This window comes from Mus caroli, chromosome 5 (assembly GCF_900094665.2).
Source record: "Mus caroli chromosome 5, CAROLI_EIJ_v1.1, whole genome shotgun sequence".
NCBI lineage: Eukaryota > Metazoa > Chordata > Mammalia > Rodentia > Muridae > Mus > Mus caroli.
The window spans coordinates 34206055-34211794 of NC_034574.1; the positions used below are offsets into that span (position 1 = coordinate 34206055).

The following is a 5740-nucleotide window of genomic DNA, read 5'->3' on the forward strand; positions in this document are numbered from 1 at the left end:
ACACACACACACACACACACACACACACACACGAGTGAGTGCACTTCTCTTCAAAGCTTTTCCTATGCCTTTACCTGGAAATTGAGCAGTGAACAGTAAACTTGGATAGGAAAGGACCTTAAAGTCTGATCATTTCTATTTAAATGCCAGGCTCATGGTACCCATTTATGTGACCTTGCAGAAGGCAGTCAAGTTGTACCACTTGAAAAATGGAAAAAAAATAAAGAACTTGTATTGCTTGTGGGATTAAAGGATTTACTGAAGGAGATACATATTATCCTGGTGTCTAATAATCATGTCATCAGGAGCAACTATCATGGTCCATCAAAGTGTCCATTGAATAATACATTCTGAGAAGCTCCTAGAAGTGGTGGTTTTCATCATCAGACAACTTTAGGTACAATTATATACTGAACTGTGTCATCTGAATTCATAGTTCAAAATCCCAACTCCTGGATTTGAGAGTGTGGTTGGTTTTGAAGATGGAGTAATGAAGTGAACATTTCTGGTTTCTTTGGAGACTCAGTTGTGTCATGAAGCTGTCTTGTGAGAGAATCTTTTGCTGAGAAGACACATGGTATTTGGAAAATATATAAGTAGAACCCAAGAAACAGTGAATGATGCTCTTGCATTGGTTCACCTTGCAACACATTGCTGGTCTTCATTGACGATGCTCTTGACTTGGTTCATCTAGCAATGCTTTGCTGGTCTTCACTGATCTTTGCTTCATAGAGAGAAATGTTTCTCATAGTATACTGGCTGCCACTTGTTGCCTCCATGGACTGGTGCCAATTCAGCAGAGCCTCACAGTTTCATCTGGATAGAACCATACTACTGATTCCTGCTTGGTGCTTGTGGATTGGATTGAGCTGGTACTACTAATTCATGTTTGAATTGCCCCCAAGAACTACTTCCAAACAAGTCCTCATGCTCCATTTCATATTAACCTTCTTCTCTCCTCCCTGTAGTCAATGGGCTAGAAGGAAAGTTGAAGCATTTAAGAACCTGAGAAAAGTAGGTTTTGAAAAATCTAACCTCCAGAATGATTAGGGTATATGAGAACCTTAAATATGTCCCCAATCCAAGCTAATCGGTGTCTTGTAAGAAGAGGTTAGGAAAAAGAGATACCAGATACTTATATACTGAGGGAATGCAGCTTACATCCGAGAAGGCAGAGAGCAGTGCTGACCTGCAGCTCCACAATCTCACAGTCCTGAGAAAGATAGTACATTATTCCAGTCTGTGGTTCCCCTGGAGGAAAACCAAATCGAAGACACCAAGATCTACCAAGCAGTTTTTAATTATTTTACTGGAAAAAAAAATGTACTTATGTGGAGAAACATAAAACAAGAGTCCAGAGTTGCCTTGGAAATGAATGTGCCACTTATTTTTATCTTCTTAATTAAAATAATTCTGTGAAAAGTCTAATAAGCATTCATTAATTCTAAATTAAGCTTTTTATTTCTTACATTACCAGATGCTCCATACTCTGGAATTTGGGCCAAGGTTTTAGTCTTTGCTTGTTTGTGCAATGCTATGTTATGAACTTAGTGTGTTTTTTCATTCAGCTTCTAATAGATATTTGGGTTTTGATCTGACCCATATGTATTGATAATGAATACTCTTGGGGAGGCCTTTCAATACTCTGCCCCCTGCTCCTTGATTCTGTAGAGAATATACTTAGAAGTGGGTTTGGAAAATCACTACAGAAAACAAAGAATTTTCCTAAGAGATTATTCAAACTTACTCTTTTCTTCAGCATGGCAGCTCTCCATGCGAAAACAACAGTGTCATTTCTTCTCCTTTATACCTTGTGTGAGATATATACTTGTATGTCTTTCTGATTTAAAATTTAATTTCCTAAGCAACAATGAGATTAAGTTTATTTTCAATGTCTTATAGTCAGACATTGGAAATTTTCCTTTAACCAGACACCTTCACATGTCTTATTTTTCCTCTGTACTGCTTATGTTTATTGGTGAATAGGAGACCTTGATAGATTCTTGAAGCTTGTTCTTCATTAGTTATCCATTGCAGTATGCTTTCCCCTTGTGGATCTTAATCTTTTTCCTTCAATTTTAGGTCAGGTTTTTTAGTGGTAGAAATGGTTAATTTTAGTATATTTTGTTTTATCAATTCTGCTTCTCTCTGTAACACATTAAATAAATGATTATCTGCCCTGATTATATTAAGACAGTCTCCAAGATTATACCCTATTGATAGTGGTGGGGTTGTTTGTTTTTGTTTGTTTGTTTGTTTGTTTGGAGATATTGGAGTTCCACCCTGTCCACTCTCATGAATACAGCAGCATCTTGCCCTGTGACATGAGTTAGCCAATGGGAGTAGAGGGGTATGATCATCCTATGGAAACTTTTGGCATAATCTTCTTTCTACCTAGCCCCCACTTTTGGGGGTTTGGATATTTTTATTTCTTCAATTTTTTATTATCAGGAGTGACTATAATAAAAAAATATGATTGAATCCCATCATTATTGTCATTATGGAAATGGCTTTAAGAGAAAACTGGCCAGATGAATATTATTGCTTCCCACTTTTTGACTGGTAAATAGTTGCCATTGATAAAACAGACAAGCCCAGAGAATCTGTTGAGAATGTTCAAGATTTGGTATATTATACAACATGCCTGTACTCAATGAGAACACCTAACACATAACTATGTGTACTTCTTGATCTCATCATAGAAGACAAGCACAAAGGCACCACCCATGCCTCCGAGAACGTTGGACCACGCACCCTTGACAAAGCCTTGCTTTCTTCATCGTGACCCATTGTCCGCCAGCAATCAAGTGTGTCTGTATACATGATATCAGTTCCTTTGTATCCTGACTGCATCATCATAAGACGGCGAACAGTATCAAAAGTATAGGAAGTCTGGCCAGCAACAGCTGTGACAGACTGTATAGTCATACAGCTGATGAAGATGTGAGTATTCTTGGGATCTGGGAGCATTCCCTTTGCAATGTCGTAGATACCAAAGTAGGCAGCTCGGTAGATGATAATGTCCTGTACTGACACATTAAAGCCTTGGCCTTTAACCCCTCCCACCAGATTCGTAGGTCTTAACCGGGAAATCACCAAGGTCTATGAATTCCCTTTCAGCTCCAGCTTTGCCCACATCAGCTGCTAGACGGGTACGGGCAAAATCTAGGGGAACAGAAAGCACAAGGATGTGGCTCCTGCGGCACCACCTGATGCCAGGTTCCCTGCAAAATAATGCCAAAACTGGGTCCTCTTGTCCACACCACCCAGAAAGATCTGCTTGTATTTATCTTTGAAGGTAAAGGTGAGAGTCTGTGTGGGGAAGTATCTGATGATGATGGTCAGGTTCCCACGCCAGAAGGACAGGATTCCCTGTTCCTTGGGGATACGAACCATGCAGTCTATAATGCCCTTGTTTTGGTTATCTGCCATGATTTGCTTGCTGGCATGCTGCACCTGAAGCAGCAGCTTGACCTCCTCGGTGGGTGCTACCGCCATTCTGGAGATGGCCGCGGCCACTCCACCAGCCAAGAAGTCCTTGGCGAAGGACACTGTGACATCTGTCATATTGAAAGCAAAAAAAAGAAGAGTCAGGTGAGTGCAGGATAAGACTGGGTTGATAACCGGCTTTGACTGCTGAACTCTGGGGCCAACCTAGCCTTTTTTAATGAATAAGCATGTACAGGCATGTAGTTGTAGGCAGCCAAGCTGGAAATGACATACACCCTGAATCTAAATACAATGCCCCTAACTAGAAGCACAGAAATCCCCGCAGGACTCAGAATATACCACCATAATATGGTCCCAAATATAATGATTTGATACATCATTATGGACATAGGCAGGGGTAGCCCACCTGAACCCAGCACTATGTGAACTGTGGCCTATTAAGAACAATTATATCCTTATCGCCAAAACTGCAGCATGTTTTCTAAGTCGCCTTTTCTAGTTATAGAAATGTGACCTAAAATAGAAGCACTCAAAGGTGTTTGAGTTCCAGGTCGTTTCTTGAACTTGTCTTGTCAGCTTTACTACCTTGATCATTTTGTGATGCTGGAGATAACATTTTAAAGACACATTTTATTTTTAAAGGCAGTTAGAGCTTATACCACCACAAAAGCTAGCACTGAGGGCTTTCTTCCATCCCTTCTGTCTACTTGGGCACATCACCTACTATTGTTATCCATGACAAGAGTGGTCCATTTGTTACAAATGATGAACCTATGTGAATATATCACTTTCTATCAAAGGCTACAGTTTCCTTTAGGGTACAGCCTAGCATTAGACTTTCCATGGATTTAAAGAATGTTCAGTGAGGTACTTGTGCTGCTATACTTCATACTGGCAGGTTTTGGAGCCTTAACCTCTAAGCCTCTAATGCCCTGGCCTCTGGCAACCACTTGTCTTTCTCTTGTCTCTATACCTTTGATGTTTATGGAATGTTCTGTTATTGTAATCATATATTACATCAGATTTCTTTTTCTCATTTAGAGAGACACATTTGATTTCTTCTATATCCTTTTGTGGCTTGATAGCTCGTTTCTGCAGCATAGACTATTAGCCTCATTTCTTAATATATATATATATATATATATATATATATATATATATATATACATGTATTTATTTATTTATTTATATACATTCTTTCTTTTTTTAGAATTTTTTTGTAAGTCAAAAATTTTCTATTAGATATTTTCTTCATTTACATTTCAAACCCTATCTCCAAAGCCCTCTATACCCTCCCCCTACCCTGCTCCCGAACCCACCCACTCTTGCTTCTTGGCCCTGGCATTCCCCTGTACTGGGGCATATGATCTTTGCAAGACCAAGGGCCTCTCCTCCCATTGATGGCTGACTAGGCCATCCTTATATACATTTTCTATTCACCTAAACTATTGCTTCTTTCTGTCTCTTTTATTTATTTCTAGGACACCATGATATCCTCAGATTTCTATAATTTTATGAGAAGTCTGTACCCAGAATAACTTCTCACTCTTTTCTACTGGATAAGCATTAAAGTTTAGTTTAAATGCTATGTCACCACTGATGATCCCGCTGCACTCATAGGCAGGATTTCTTCCTATTTTATGCACTTTTCATTTTGAACATCTTATTATATAAGTGGCATTTTGTTTTGATTGCTTTGGCTTAAAGCTATTTCCCTATTGGAGCTATGTTTTATTTATTTATTTTTATTTAGTCATGACTCTTAGAATGGAGACATTTTCCTCAGAGATGCTTAATATATATTCTTGTAATAAATGTAGAGAAGGGGAGGGGCAACCAAATAATCTTTCTTGTTATACTATTTGGAAAAGTATGCTTTAAAAAATATCAGTTAGCTTAGTATATCACTTTCTCATATTCTCTGTATTTTGTTTTACAAAGAAATTCCTGAATTATTTGAAGGTGCTATTCAATATAATATTAATAATACCTAGTTTTAAACATTTCCTGAGTAATGCTTTGTTGGTTATCTGGGAAACTGGGAAAAAGTAACAGGCACAGAATCTTAAACCAGTTTTTTTACTATGATTATTACTACTTCAACTTGTTGTAGCTGTTGTTGTTGTTCTTCTTCTTCCTCTTCCTCTTCTTCTTCTTCTTCTCTTCCTTGTCCTCCTCCTTTTCTTCTTCTCCTTCTCCTTCTTTTTCTCCTTTCTCCTCCTCCTCCTCCTTTTTCTCCTCCTCCTCCTCCTCCTCCTCCCCCTCCTCCCCTCCTCCCCCTCTTCCTCCT

At 38.8% G+C, this 5740-nt stretch overlaps 1 pseudogene; it reads right to left on the bottom strand.

Moving 5' to 3' along the window:
- Positions 1-2674: 2674 nt before the first annotated feature.
- Positions 2675-3567, bottom strand: LOC110294787 (annotated as a pseudogene).
- Positions 3568-5740: the final 2173 nt, after the last annotated feature.